This window comes from Prionailurus viverrinus, unplaced genomic scaffold (assembly GCF_022837055.1).
Source record: "Prionailurus viverrinus isolate Anna unplaced genomic scaffold, UM_Priviv_1.0 scaffold_42, whole genome shotgun sequence".
Lineage (NCBI taxonomy): Eukaryota > Metazoa > Chordata > Mammalia > Carnivora > Felidae > Prionailurus > Prionailurus viverrinus.
In genome coordinates, this window is record NW_025927609.1 from 3,064,615 (window position 1) to 3,080,228 (window position 15,614).

The 15,614-nt window shown below is 60.2% G+C and overlaps 1 long non-coding RNA gene across 2 annotated transcripts; it reads right to left on the bottom strand.

Moving 5' to 3' along the window:
* Nucleotides 1-364: 364 nt before the first annotated feature.
* Nucleotides 365-15,413, bottom strand: LOC125159044 (uncharacterized). Of its 2 annotated transcripts, XR_007149667.1 has the most exons (3): nt 15,273-15,413; nt 1,245-1,443; nt 365-669 (listed from the first exon to the last, which is right to left on the bottom strand). It is a non-coding gene; the product is annotated as an uncharacterized LOC125159044 (long non-coding RNA). The 2 variants fall into 2 exon arrangements; XR_007149666.1 differs by having other exon boundaries at nt 365-1,443.
* Nucleotides 15,414-15,614: the final 201 nt, after the last annotated feature.

The window sequence follows — 15,614 nt, forward strand, 5'->3', positions numbered from 1 at the left end:
AAGTGCCCAAGGACGCACCTGTTCCTGGCTCACCGTGGGTGGCCAGGGTGGCCTGAGCAGGACCAGCTCTGCACCGCCTGGGACAGAGGACCCGGGACATAAGAAGCCCTTTGACGGGCGTCAAATAAAAAACAAAATGCAGGGGCATCTGGGCGGCTCAGTCGGTTGAACGTCCGACTTCAGTTCAGGTCATGATCTCGCAGTTCGTGAGTTTGAGTCCTGCATTGGGCCCTGTGCTGCCAGCTCAGAGCCTGGAATGTGCTCCAGATTCTGTGTCTCCCTCTCTCTGCCCCTCCCCGGCTTGCACTCTGTCTCTCTCTGTCCCTCAAAAATAAACATTAAAAAAAGAAAACACAACGCAGACTTGGGGGAGGACAGACTTTATTCAGGGGATAGCGGCGGGGGGAGGGCAGGGGCTGGAGTGATGGGGGGACCCCTCCCAGCACAGAGTCAGCACAGAGCCTGTCCTGGGGGGGGGGGGGGGGTGCGGTGCAGACACAAGGAGGAGGAGAGAAAGCCTGCAAGGAAGGGGTGGGGGCACAGCGGGGAGGGCCTCGGGGCAGCCACGTGGTTTGGGTCTGGCTCAGTCTGGGCCTGTGCCTTTGGAGGCTCCTTGGGGCCGAATCGTTCTGAGAGGTTCCGCCAGGAGGGACACACGCGTCCACAAATCTGAGAAATTGAGCAAATGTGGGGAGTCGCAGACACAGTCGCCCTCGGTGAGCAAAGCTCAAGGTCCCCTAAACCAGACCCAAAGCAGCCCCATGGCGAGGCAGTGGGAGACCCCGGAGGTCCCTCTGCCGTGGGGCGGGTGCTGTGGCCTGACTGTGCCCCCCAAAACTCGCACACCGAGGCCCCTCACCCCCAGTGTGATTCTGCGTGCACATGGGGCCTGTGAGGGGTGACAAGGTGAACTGGGGCCCTGGTGCCGTAGGGCTTGAGCCCTTGTGAGAAGAGGAGGAGGTGAGCACAGCGAGCCAGAGTCCTCGCCAGATGCCGAATCGGTGGGCACCTTGATCTCAGACTTCCAGCCTCGAGGACTGGCAGGAAGCACGGTGGCCGGGGCATCCCCACCCCCCGGTGTGGCAGCTCGAGCAGACGAGGACAGCAGGGAAGGGGACGCGAGTGGAGGTCCCCCGCCGGTGGTGGCCCCTCTCAGCACCCTGCCACCCTCGGGACGAGGGTCGGCTCCCGGCACCGCTCCCCAGCACCGTTACGCCCGGGAAAGCCCTAGAGCGAGAGGTGACCTTGGCCTTTGCAGGAAGGGGCAGACGATGTCAGGTCCACAGCTGGGCCAGTGGCTGTCAGCACCCAGATGCCAGGGGTGATTCTCCGGACACAGAGCTGTGAGCTTGGGTGGGAGGAGATGCCGGGGGGGCCCCGGGGCCGGAGCCCCGCAGGATGAGGACCGGGGAGCTTCTTCAAAGCCCGAGGCAGGAGTCACTCCTACAGCAAAGGATGAGCACTCAGTCCTGGGCTCTGTTACGCCTCTTTCGCGCAAACTTAATTGGGTGGCAGTTTTATACAGTACAAAAATTAGCACCTCCTGCATTAGCATAGAACTAATTGCTGTTGGGAGAAAATTCATGGCTAATGACTCAAAGGTGTGAAAGAGGGGCACCTGAGTGGCTCAGTCGGTTAAGCGTCTGACTTCAGCTCAGGTCAGGATCTCACGGTGCATGGGTTCGAGCCCCACGTCAGTCTCTGCGCTGACCGCTCGGAGCCTGGGGCCCGCTTCGGATTCTGTGTCTCCTCTCTGTCTCTCTCTCAAAAATAAATAAACAAGAAAGAAGGAAAGAAAGAAGGAAAGAAGGAAAGGGAAAGGTATAAAATAAAACCTTTATGGCACGGTTACCATTTTATAAATGCGCGGTTTATTCCGTGCCCATGCCAGCTTCCCTTTGGGGCTGTATCTATGGGGTGGCCCAGGAAGTAGGGGGTCCCAGATGCTTCCTGTGCTAGAGAAGCCCCTCCTCCCCAGGCGCGAGGAGCCCTCCCCCACCCCCACGCCTGGACGGCACACAGGTGTCTCCTTCCTGGGGCGTCGGGATCCGTCCCCTCCCACCGGCACACAGGAGCCCGTATGCTGACCGCCACCTACTCTCCCACCTGCCATCCCTGCTCCTTCCTGTCGCCCCCGCCCCCTACATCCTTGAACCTGACTTGGATGTTCCTGCCACCCCCCCCCCCCGTCCCTCATTGACTAATACCAGGTAAACAGTATTGTCAGCAAAACGACATCAGAAAATCCATGCTTCCAAGCACACTCGCATTACGGTGAGCTCCCACATCTCATGTCGAAGACAGGCTAATTGACAGGAGTGGCTGTGGGTTGCGGTCCCTCAAGTCCCCCTTCCCAGCATCTCTGCATCAAAGCCCCACGCTGCCCTGCCCTGGGGTCCGGGCGGTGACGTGGTTTACGCTGTGCCGTACTGGGTGTTCACCGAGCCCCTGGGGGTGGCCTTGGCAACAATCCCCAAGCCACAGGTAAATCACAGGTGTGCCGCCATTCCCAAAGGTGACTTTCTAGCCTGAGAAGCGTTAGCCCTCCTCTGGTGGGTGGACATGGCCGTCACAGTGGGGTAGACCCCTTTGTTGGGGGAGGAGGCCAGAGCATGAGCCGAGACACCTGGGCGGATCCTTCCTGCCCCGAGGGCGAAGGGACGAGATGACAGGTGGCCTGGTGGAGGCTGCCTCTCCCAGAGCCCGTGCAGCCTGAGCTGGTCACCTGCATGTGGCAGTGACCCCAGCCCCTTCCTCTGCCGTTGAGGGTCAGATCCCAGCCCAAGGGAGGAACACGGAGGAGGAAGCCTGACCAGTGGTGACCCAGGGCCAATCCTGTGACCTGGACCTGGACGCCCACGGGGCAGGCCTGGCGGCCACGCTGGGGGTGATAACTGGACGTGTGAGTGTTCGCAGGAACAGCCACGACCCTGGGAGCCCAAGGGGGCTGGAGCCATCAGAGCCGCTCTGCCAAACGTCCCCGGGGGGTACAGTGGGCTTCCATCGAGAACCGCCAATAGGAGGAATTCCAGAAGTCAGAGCGAAAGGCCAAAACAGGAAGGACGTGGGCAAAGACGTCCAGGGGGCTGAATGCAGGACTCTGAGCGCGGGGACGAGGCACAGCTCGCCAACAGCCAGGGAAGCACACACCAGGGGGCAGCACCCACAACCAGGTCACCTCGGGCAGGACCATAAAGAGAACTGCGGTGGTCGTGTGGCTGAGCCCGGCAGGCCCCAGCCGCAGCCACTCCATCCCGAGGGCCCTGGGGACACGGAGTCACGCCCCCAGCAGCATGTCCCGTAAGAGCCACAAGTCAGAAGCCACTCCGCTGTCCACCAACCACAGCATGGGGGACTGGGTCACGGGCCACGCCCCGGATACTACACGGGCAGGCGTGCTGGCAGGGACAGGCCAGGGGGACGAGGGGCACAGGACCGTCGGACACACGCAGCGTCAAAATAGGAAATCGTTTTCAGTCCTGAAACCGTTTGGGAAAACGGTAGTGAGGGAGAAGTTGTTTTGCACACTCTAGATACGAAACAACGCGCTGCGGTTTTGGTGCAGAAACAGAGAAATACGGCGGAACAGAACGAGGCCGGAAAGTTCAGGGGGAAAAATGATGGAATCCTTACTTTTTCTTGCCTGAGTCCCGGAAGAGCTCAAGACACCGAGCCGGATTGGGCTGCGCTTGTTGGCAAAAGGGAAGAACCACCGCGGGCTGGCAGAGGGCGGTTGGCACACGGACCCTCTTCGAGACGCAGGATGCTCGCAGACCTGGCGGCGGAGAGGGGAGGAGCGCGCTGCGCCCGGGCTAAACGGCTCCCAGCCCGCCCAGCTTCCCACAGGGAAGGAAGCATGTCTGCTAATTAGAGTGATTACTGGAGAGGTTGGAAGGGGCCCCTCTGGCTAACGTTTCAGCAGAGGCGAGGGGAGGGGAGACGCCGCAGCCCTAAAGGGGAGCCTTACCGAAAAGAATAAGAGAAACGGGAACAGGGAGCCTGCGCCTTAGACCTCAGGGAAAGAGTAACTTTCCTGCGTTTGGGTTCCCTGCCCCGGGGCCCCAGGGGAGCCACCCCACGGCTCAGTGCTCAGCTCTAAGGGAGGAGTGCTCTCTGCCCGGCCCGCCCCTGACTCACGGGGACTCAAGAATCCGATAGATGGGGTGCCTGGGTGGCTCCGTCGGTTAAGCGTCCAACTTCGGCTCGGGTCACGATCTCGCGATCTCAGGATCTCACAGTTGGTGAGTTCGAGCCCCACGTCGGGCTCTGTGCCGACAGCTCAGAGCCCGGAGCCTGCTTCCGATTCTGTGTCTCCCTCTCTCTCTCTGCCCCTCCCCGACACGCGCTCTGTCTCTCTCTCAAAAATGATTAGACATTAAAAAAAAACACACTTTTTTTTAAAGAAAGGACACCGGTGCCAACTCACTTCATTAATTTCGTGACCCACTAACAGCACATGACCACGACTTGAAAACTATGATCTCCCTAGGGGTTTCCAACCCGGGAGCTGGGAGCACCCTGGAGTGTGTGTGTGTGTGTGTGTGTGTGTGAGTGTGCGTGTGCGCAAGCACGTTTGCGTGTGTCTGTGTCTGTGCACATGCTTGTGTGGGGGTGTGTACACGTGTTTGTGTGAGTACATTGTGCAAGCACATGTTCCCACGCGCGTCTAGGTGGGTGCACACGCTTGTGTGAGTGTGGCTGTGCATGGGTGCAGTTTTCCTGAAAGCGAGTTTGTGCTTTTCCATCACGTTTCCTCTGAACCCACTTGGTCCACATGTCCCAGTCGAGGAAACCGAGGTGCAGAGAGACTCACAGTGAGTCCAGGCCGCACTGGGGCAGATGTCCCACCTCCCAACCGCCACCTAGAGCTCACCCCGGTCCCTTCTGAGGTGCCCAGTGAGGCCACAGCCACCCCAAAGAGGAGGCAGGCCTGTTTGGTCTGCCCCAACCGCATTTTGCCCGCGCTGACCCGAACGCCGGCCATGTGCTGACCACATCTGCCAGGTTGCACCGACTCTGGGGCCCTGGACGGCGGCAAGAGTGACGGCTCAGGTCGACCTCAGGGTGGGGGAGGACCTTGCAAGTAGGCCGTGACCTCACGAAAGAGCCGAGAAGCCGGCCGTGGGCCCAGCACCCTCTGCGTCGTAACTCAACCCTCGCCCAGCGACCGTGAGCTCTGCAAAGGACCGATCCGGGTGCAGTCTGGGGGTGGGGCCCGGGCTTGAGCTGCTGAATGACGAGTCAAAGGACGAAACCAAGGAGTAAAGCAGGAGGGGCATGCGCAGACAGGACGGCATGACAAACGCGGGGCGGGGCCGAACACGAGTCGCCGGAGGCCCACCGTCCAAGAACCCCCGGGCCAAGTGCATGAATGTTTGAACAGGTCTCCCCAGGGACGGCTCTGGTTACCTGAGCCGGAGCACCTGCTCACTGGAGTGGCTGATTAATGACTCACAGGCCACAGAGGGCCGCCCTGGTCCCAGAGACCAGCTGGCTCCGGGCTGGAGGATCTGAAGCTCTGAGCTGAACCCCAGCTCTGCCCTGGGCCAGGGGCCCCGGCCTCTGGGACCCCATTTCCGGGGGGTGTGGGATGGTGGCAGTGACACCTGCTCGGCCCGTCCACGGCCTGACCCCCGCTTCCCCCAGCACCCAGCGTCGGTACAGGTCAGTCCCGTTTCCTCCACCTCCTCCGCGCAGGGCACTGACTCCAAGCAGGACCACTGGGGTTATGGCGGAGGGCTCCAAGGACAAGCAAGTGATCAACCCACCACCTGGCTGATCCAGTTTAATTATTCTGATCACCATTCCTGGAGGTCACACTGGGACAGCCCTCACAGAATCTAAGGTCAGGCCTGTCACGAGCGATGAACTGCATGGACACTCTCACGCCTGCGTACCAGGTGGGAAGCGTTCAGCTGCGGGTAACAGAAAAGCCACCCCCACTGGCTCACGTAGGCCAGGGAAATCCAGAGGGAGGGAGGAGGCGTTTCTGCGTGGTGTCCCCAGCCCGACCCTGTTCTATGTGTGGGCTTTGTCCTCACGCTGACAGCCAGGCAGCTGAAGCAAGCCAGATCCATATGTGACGGTGTCCAAGGAGGAGGGAGAAAGGTCACCTTGGGACATGCTCTTCCAAGGGTGAGAAAGAGCCCCAGACGCCTCTTCCTGCACCTCACAGATCTGGACTGAGTACCCAGCCCTGACCCAGGCTTTTATGCAGGGAAACGCCAGGTGCTGACTGTTTAAGGTGCCCGCCCCCGAATTCACAAGCAGAGCACAGGGGCTCTGGTTCTAAAGCCACACGACCACCCCTCCGTGGGGTAAATGGTGAGATGGGGGGTGCTGGGGCACAATGCCACGTCAGGACACAGGACACAGACCAAATGATGGCTCCCTTCATTCCTGGACCCAAATGTCCCCGACATCACTAGCGTGAAAGCCCGTCTTCCCTCTGATGTCCAAATCCCCAAACCCTTAGTCTACCCACTTACAGACACCCTCCCCGGCCTTGGGAAAGGCTTGTTCTCCCTAAATAGTGGCCCCGAGGGTAGCTGAGCCCTTGGGCGGCGCACCCTTTAGCCTGCGTGACCCCAGATGCTGCTGGCCGCTTGTGCAGGCCGCGTGCCGGCACCTCGGTGTCAGGCTCCTGTGCCACTCTGCACCACCCGAGGGCACGGACCCCTCCCTCGGTTCCCCCCAGGGATGGGGATGTCTAGCGGAATCTGTAACCTGACACAGGATCTCACTGGGGGCTTGGGCACTTGGCGGGAACCCGATGTGAGCTACATCTGCCTCCCACAGGAGACGATCAGTCACCCACCGCCCCAGAGAGCACACCTCCTTCCCCAAGTCCAAGATCCATTTGCTCAAGGTCCCAGCCACTGCTGCCCCCTCACTGTAGGCAAGATGTGCCTCTGAAACTCTCTCGCCCTACCCAAAGTTGACCTCTGCCAAGGACCATTGGTTGAGTAAAATCAGTGACTATTTGAGAGACCTCACCCCCCCCCCCACGGGTGGGGTGGTCTTTGCCTTAGATCCCCCATAAGACTGCAGAGCTCTATGGTTCAAAACTAGTGCATTTCCCAAGATCTGGTGTATTTGCCCTGTTTCTCTGTGCCTTTATTCTCCTCTGCTATGTCATTTTGTGTCAATTAAAGGTTTTTGTAAAAATCCTTTTATTCCATCCATCTTGAGTTACCTTTTTCAAATTTCAGCATGTACCCCTCTCTCCCCTGCTCCCAAGTAACACAAAATCCTGGTCCACTTCAATCCCTTCTGATATAGATCTTTCCTAAAACCATCAACTAGAATCCTTCCATGAGAGTCTCTCAGTTTTTGTGTATGTGAAACGTCTACATTTTGCCACCATGCTTGAATGACAGTTTAGCTGGGTATACAATTCTAGGTTAATAGTTTTCTCATGCAATTCAAATACAGAATTCTTCTGTCTTCTGACTGCATAATTAAGTCATTTTATTTCAGCACACATAAGTCCTCTCACTGGAGAGACATGAGCTCCAAACCTCTTCCCAGCACCAACCAGGTGTTGGACTCTCCACTAGCTCTTTCCCCATACAGCTGCTGCTGCTTCTGGGGCTTTATGGAGTCTTGGTCTGCACATGCACACTTCAGAACTTCAGGGATTAGCCAAAGACTGGACTGGAGATTGTGTCCAGTTAAGGGGTTTCTCCCTACGTGGCTTTTCTGAGAATTCTTCCTAAGTTTCCAGGCATTCTGGCAATGCCAAATTCCAGCCTCTGACCTTTCCACCCAATGTTGCCATCTTCTGCTGGAGCCCATCCCTCTGTGGGGTCTGGGGAGGGCCCTCAGGAGAAAAACTTTCTTTCAAACTCCTTTCAAAGTTCACACCCCTCCTGGGTTTTTTTTTTTTTTTTGTCTACTTTATGTCATTTTCCAATGCCTTCAAATAACTATTGTTTCCATTTTTTCTGACGTTCATAATCAGCAGGAAGATTGGTGAAACAAAACCTTCTCTGGAAACTGGAAGTCCTTGGTCAAGTTGATTTAACCTGAAGTGGTGCCAGGTGGGACTTCATCAGAGCCGGGGCGGGGGCGGGGGGGGGGGGGGGGGATGCAACCTCAGGGTGGTACCCAGAAGAGCACAGCTTCGGGACTGACCCAAAGACTTCTCCTGCCCTTTTCTTCCAGCACTTTGTTGTTCTTCTAATGCCCAGTGCTTGCAAAGACCAGCATGTCCCCCAGCAAATGAGGAATGGAGAAGGAAACCATTTTATGCAAAGGAAGCAAAACCTTCAGAGACACAGATCCACTACAACACATCTGTAATTTACACCGCTCAAAGCTTCCAGGCGTGCCAGGAACAGTGCCTGGCTACACATTTGCAGCACCACTGGGGACCCGGAGCAAATGGACCATCATCCCCAAGTGCAGATAGGGATCTGTACTGTGCAGAAGACACTGTGTGCAGCTTTGGGGGGTTGGTTTCTCACCTCCCCTCATCGAGGATTGGAGATGTCTTGGTTCCGATCTCCCCCAGTGCCCCAGGCTTCCGGCGGTCTATTTCAGCTGTGAAGCTGATACACCGGAGCTCTCCAACCAGGGCAGTAACCTTGGAGGACCCCCTAAAAATGCCACACCCTTGAGGACAGGATGGATGTCTCAGCAGGGTCTGTGTTGTGTGTTGCTGTCGTTGCTATTGTTGTTGCTTTAACCTCCACTCACCTGCTGCAGGACGACAGGCATAGAAAATGATAGACATTGGCCAACATAGACTTGTTAATTAGCTACATTAATTTGTATGTGATTTTTCCATTTCCACATTCCATCCCGGGGAATAAAAAAAAAGTTTCTTGTTTGCAGTCCGACCCTCCCTCAGCAAGGTGGTTAACACCGCCAACTCCCACAGCCCTGCTTCAGCAGGTGTACACAGGTGCAGACCGAGCCACAGGGAGGTCACTACCTGATGGCTGTGTCTTCCCAAAGGCACTTGCACATCCTCAGGGACTCGGGGAAAGGCTGCTGTTGGCATATCTGGAAACAAGTATGAGCCAAAGGAGATTAGCCGAGTTCTGAGATCAGAGGACTGACACATAGTGACGCCATTACAGGGAGACAGACCTCAGGTCAGCCCAGTGTCCCATCCCTGTGTCTCTCACAAGGGGCGGGCACCGACGATGCCTTGCCACCACCCTCAGCCATTCGGAGAGCAGCAGAAGCCTCAGCTGGGAAACCACCCTGAAACTCACAAAGGCGAGCTCATCCCTCCGGCATTGACATGTGCAGTGACCCTGAGGGCAAGAGGAGAGAAGGGAAAGTCAAAACAGAGGAGGGCGTCGGACAAAGTACCCGAGATGGGAAGCTTAGAAAAAATACACTAAAAACCATAAGGATAGGCAACGAACGTGCGACATCAGTGATGGCAGTGGAGCGTGGGGAGGGGAGGTGGGCGTCACAGAGGACGGGGACAACGTGGGCCGGCTCCTCGCCCTGCCTCAAATGACAACTGCCATGTCTGGTGTCCCCACTGGGCATCCCAGCCATGCCTTTGGCCTTGACCAACAGTCTAGGTCCTGGTACCCGGGCAAGGAACTGGACGCCCACTGCATGCGGCCCTGTTCCGTGCGAGCGCCTGGCGTCATGTTACCGCGGGTCCTCTTGGCTCGCACGTCCCCACGCGTGTATCCTCTCATGGATAGCTGACCCCTAAAGCGGCACCTGGGTGTCATCTGTGCCTGTAAGACATCACCCAGCGTGGCTCCACACGCGAATGGAGCACAACACCTGCTTCCCGAACACGATGACCATGTGTTCTCCAAAATAACTCACCCTCCGCCCCGTTCAAAGCACGTTGCCGTTCCGTGCTCTGTGATCAATCAAGGGCTGACGAAGGAGAGTCTCTACGGACCGTCAGTAGGAAAAGGCTTTTCAACTCTTACCCGTTCGATGTGAGGGGAGAAAACAGCAGGGAAGTATCTCTTCTCGGCTTTTTTAGGCAGCCTCAGAAATCTAGGAAATGTAGCTGAAATAATTCCCCCTTTAAAAGCCGCACTCGTGGGGACCCGCTGTCGAAGTCTGACCGCCTCGGCGACGAGTCAGGAGGTGCCAGCCCGCCCCCTTCCAAGCGAGCCTCCCCTCCGCCCGTCCGCTTGCTAATTTGCTGAAAAGCTCCCACTGTATTTGCATGTTCTTCCATCCAATTTAGCCTGATCACAATTTAGAACAGGTGCAACTCCAGCAGGCGACCTGAGCAATCAGCCAGGTCCCGCCGTGGGGCGCGTGGGAATTCATTTAAAGGGGCTTTGCCCGCCTGCGGTTGGCACAACCGTGCGGCCAGCCCACCCACACACAAGAGAGTGAGGCACGAGAACACACATCCGCCACGGTCGTCCCCATCGTCACCTTCCTTTAGCGGACACTGGGCACCCAGCCCCCCTGAGGGACTACAGGTGTACCTGCGTGAGCTTGGGCCCGAGGTCCCCGATGCCACTGCTGGCCACGAAGCCATGGCGCACATGCACCGGGCCACCCCACGGGCCCCGGGGCCACCGCCCTGACCCCGCGCCAGAGCATCAGCGGCAAGAACGCGGAAACTGCCGGCCCACCCACCATTCCACCAGGGCCCCAGGGGACCCCCTGTCGGCACCGAAGAAGAACCAGGATGGCCTGGAAGTTCAACCCACAGCCCCAAGCTGGCCACGGTCAAACTCGGCACTGACACCTGCCTGTGAAACGACTGGTGGCACGGCCACAGCCCCCGGCTCGTGCTGCCCTGGGTTTCACCTTCACGGGTGCCCCTCACACTTCAGGCACCGCAGCGACCGCCAGCTGCAGAGAGAGCCCGTCCACGGTGCCCTGCCCATTCCAGGACCCCGGCGCCCCCCTGCCACTCGTGCCCACCTGCCAGATGGGACCGCCCCCGATGCGATGACAGTGATGGTGCTGAGGGTGATGACGACGGTGTTGGCGGTGACAGTGGTGACGATGTCATTACAATTCACTGAGAACTTAGCCTGAGCCGAGTAATAAACACGCCAGGTGTCCTATATCCTCTTTTAATCATGAAAACGATGATAAGACGGACATCATTAGACCCATTTTCCGGAAGACAAAGCTGAGACAGAGAACCAACAGCAACAGGACCCGGGTCCGTCTGCCCCAAAGCTCATGCCCCTCCCGCGGCCCCTGCCGAGCTGCGTGGAAAGAGGCCAGGACGTTGCCCTGAGGACCAAGAGAGGAGCACTCCCGGGGAAACACGGGTGGCTGCGAGGTGGCCCTCTGCCCCTGCCCTCCCAGCGCCCTGGCTCCCGGACTCCTGTGCAAGGACACTCCGTCCCCAGGTGCCCCTGACTCTTCGTCTGCAACCTCCGTGGAACTGTTCTATCTAGAGACTCCGCCCCCGTCCCCATTCCCAGGTGCACTCAGCTTCCTTCCTTTTTATGTTTATTGATTCCTAAGAGAGTGCCAGTGGGGGAGGGGCAGAGAGAGGGGCCGGAGGGTCCGAAGCGGGCTCTGCACCCACCGCACAGAGCCGGACGCGGGGCTCGAACCCACGAACCACGAGATCATGACCTGAGCCGAAGTCGGACGCGCAGCTGACTGAGCCCCCCCGGGCGCCCGTCAGCTTCCGTTTTTGAACTGACACATACCATATAACGTCGTGCAAGTTCAGGATGTAGGAAGTATTTCTTTGATAGGCTCACGCGGCGTCGTATGACCACACCATGGTGCCAGCTACCGCGTCCATGGCGTCACGTCATTTTTACGCTCTGGCGGTGAGAACAATTAAGATCCAGGCGCTCAGCAACTTTGGAGCTCGGAGCGCAGCGTTAATTGTGATCGCCGCGCGGTGCATCGGGTCCCCAGGGTTTCCTTCTCCGCCGATGGCAAGTCTGTGCCCCAAACGACACCCGCTCAGCTTTCAGCGGCTGCTGCTCCGGGACCCGCGTCCACCCTGTGCCTTCAGCCCCCCAGGAGCCGTGGCGCTCCCAGTCGCCCCAGCGGGGCACAACTGCTGTCCCCTCCTGCCTCGCACAGGTGTCCCGGCTCTCTCCTCCCTATCTCGTGCCCTTGTCTGTTCGCTTTATCTGAAGAGGACAGGGATGGCTTCAGGGGTCTGGGGCCCAGCGGCCTCAGCCCTCCCTAAGCTCCGGGGTATCGAGACCAGGCGCAGGGCCCAGCTCTCAGCTCTCCCGCCACGGCCTCCCCACGCCCCCGCTGTGCGTCCCGAGGTCGTGAAGGGGGTCCAGCTGGTTAGACGTGAGGGAGGGCCCTGCAGGAAGTGCGCGAGGCCCCCGGCGGGGCCGAGGGGGAGTGGGGCTGTGCCACGGGGTGACGGTGCAGCCTGCAGAAGAGAATGTCCCCCCGCAGACTCCTTATGCAACCCCAAACTGAGGCCCCACACCCCTAACCTCCTTCAAAAGCAAAGAAGCTAGAAAAACCCAGGGCTGTTGTCCACTTCCCAGCACGAGTCCTGAGCCCACCAGGCCCCGACGGCCGGGCACTCAGGGACTGCCCGCGTCCACCCTGCCCCACAGCTCACGGTAGTGTCACCCAGCGGGGCAAGTCCGTGTATCCAAGCCAGTTTGGGGGTGTCAGGTGCTCCCCAACTGGCTGAGTGCTCCCAGGGCTCTACCCACAGGGCGGGGACCAGGAGGGGAGGCCTGGGCCCAAGAACCCACCGGGAAAGCTGCCGGCCGGGGTGGGGGGGGGTCCTCCGTGAGGGTCCCCGGAGGTATGCGGGGAGGGGGTTGGCACCTCAGCAAGACCCACCTGGGTGCGGCCGGGGAGCCCTTCGGGAACGGTGCTCCCCACTATCACCCCTGTGTTCACCTGAGCCTTCGCTCCCCACCCCCACACGTGCTGTGAGGACGGACAGATCCCTGCGGAGAGAAGGCCCGCAGGCCCTTGGCCAGCAGGGACAAACAAAACAGCAGAGAGATGTGCCTGGCTTGAGAGCCAAGTCCTGCCGGGGCCCTGGGGCGACACCAGCTCTCAAGGCACACAGATGACTTTAAAGGAAAATCCGCCCTCGTGCCCCAAACGCAAACCTCTCCTGTTGGCATAACGTGAGCGGAGCGCACAAGGGGCAGGAGTGAGTTCCTGGAAAGCCCCTGACAGAGACTCTCAAAGTTGAGTCCCGGTGCCCCGAGGCAGGGGGAGTATCCCGCCGGCTGGGTTCCCTGCTCGGCTGTGAAAACAAAGGAAAGGGGGGAGGGGGGGCTAGACCCCCCCCCCCCGTGGTGGGCCGATGGTGGCCCCAGTGTCCCATGCCTCCCTGCACCCACGCTCTCTGCACTGTGACCCCCGTCTCGCCATCAAGAGAAGCCGCCCTGACCCGGCCGGCGCTCGTGACCCTGGGCTCACCATCCACGAGCCCTGTGACCAGAAGGCACCCCAGGGACGGTGCCAGCTTCAAGCCTCGACTTTGAGAGACTCGAGCACTCGAGGCTCTCCCCCGTCCCCACCTGGGCTGTGATGACACAGCCCGCCGGCCATAGGAGGAGGAGACCTCGCGGGGCAGGCACCGGCAGAAGCAGACACAGGCCGGCCTGACGGGACCCAGAGACACGGGGGAGCCCGGCCGAGACCAGCACTGGCCAGAGGCGTGGCCGCACGACCTTGAAGAGTGACGTTCTCGAGCCGGTGACTCAAACCAGAGCTGCTGTTTACGGGGCCCTTACTGGGTGGTCAGAGAACAGCGAACTCCGGAACTCAGCAGTTTGGAAGGGGTGCCTGTTGGGGAGATCAGGCCGGCGGGCTCGGGTTTCTTTTCTGTTTTGATGTTGATTTATGTTGAGAGACAGAGAGAGCGTGAGTGGGGGAAGGGGCAGAGAGAGAAAGAGGGAGACACACAATCCAGAGCAGGCTCCAGGCTCTGAACTGTCGACGCAGAGCCCGACGCGCGGGCTCGATCCCACACACGGAGAGATCACGACCCGGGCCGAAACCGAGAGCCAGACGCTTAACCGGCCGAGCCACCCGGTTGAAGCCCTCCCCTCCGCCCACAACCCTACAACCGTACAGGCTGCGTCCCCCCGCCACGTGCCCCCTGAGGACTGAGGAGGCCCAAGCGCCCCACGTGACTCCAGGCTGGCACAGGGGCCCAACAGGTGCGCATTGTCCCCCTCCCGCCGGAGGACACGGCCCCTTGCTCGGGAAGAGGCCGCAGAAATAAAGGGACGCACGGGAAGGCTGGCCGTGAGGTCAGACAGTGGTGACCAGAATGAAAGCCCTCGGCCCCAGTGTCAGAGACGAGCCTGTGACGAGCCACCGACACCGAAGGCCCATCAGCTCTGCGGCACGAGCCAGGCTACCCTGGTGGAGGCGTGCCGGGGGCCCGGGGGGCCTGTCCACCTCGACCCCAGGTCTTCCTAAGGTCTTGCTCCGTCTTTCCACACAGGCCCACCCACCCCTTCCTCCCCCATCCCCCTCCCTTCCCCCACAGAGCGTGTTCCAAAGACAGGGCGCCGCCCCCCAGGCCCAGGCCAGCCCAGGATGCAGCAAATGATCCATAAATCGCAGAGGAAAGGACAGGTGAAGCAGCGAACCCATGCACTGAACTGCCTCGGGCAGACGACACCGTGCACGACGGGGGCCGGGTCAGGTGACCAACACGCGCATCCCCCAGCCTACCACGCCCCGCGCACCCCGAGCACACAGAGCCTCTGTAGACAGACTCCGCACTCTGGGCTTCGCTTCAAGGGGGACCCGCCGGGCAGGGTCCGTGCACGTAAAAGGCAGCGCGTGCCTGTGTCTGCAGGAGCGGCGGCCCTCGTCTGGGCTGGGCTGAGGGGGCTGGGGACACAGCATGAGCCAGGCACTCTGCCACTGTCTCCTGTGCTGTGCACCATGAGTACCTACAGGGACACGGGGGCCCTAGGACAAGGGAAAGCACCGGAAGGGCCGTGGAAGGCGTGCCAGCTTCACCCCTGGGGCAGGTGAGGGCACGGGTGAGCCCAGGATGGCCAAGCCTGGTCCCCAGACCTCCTGCACGTCTGTGCCCCTCCCTTTCTGGCCGAGGGAACCCCCCCACCATCGGGTGGATCACCACGGACCTGCCCCGTTCTATCTGGTCCCCCAACAACCCCGCCAGTCGGTGTCCGAGTTCACACTCGTCGCCAGAAAAGGCTGATTCTGAAGCAGCGACACACGTTGACCATGTGCCAGCCCCACGGGCGCCCAGGCTGGGCTGGTTTCGGGTGGCCTATCCAGGAGTGTCGGCATCCCAGGGCCACTCGGTGAGATGTGCCTGAGTCAGGGAGGGCCCCTTCCTCGGGGCGGGGTCACGACCTTACCTGGCTTGGGGGACCCAGGTGGACAGGAGTAATGAGTGGATGCAGGAAACCCGCCCACGCAGGGGTGCGCTGGGGGCCGGAAGCGAGGGAGGGGACCCGGGCCCGGGCTGGGTCGTGGCCTGCGGGTGCCACGCACGAACAAAGCAGTAGGACAGGTGACTGCCCCCCCCCACCTCCCGCCTCCTGCCCCCGCTGCGGGGTGGGGCTCCGGAGTCAGGCTCCCCCCACCCCACCCTGGCCCTGCCCGGCCCGTGGATGTGAGTAAACGGAACACAGATGACGCCCGCCGCCCGCGAAACCCTCGGGGGAAGGCCCTGCCTGCCCAGTCCAGACCCCTCCCCG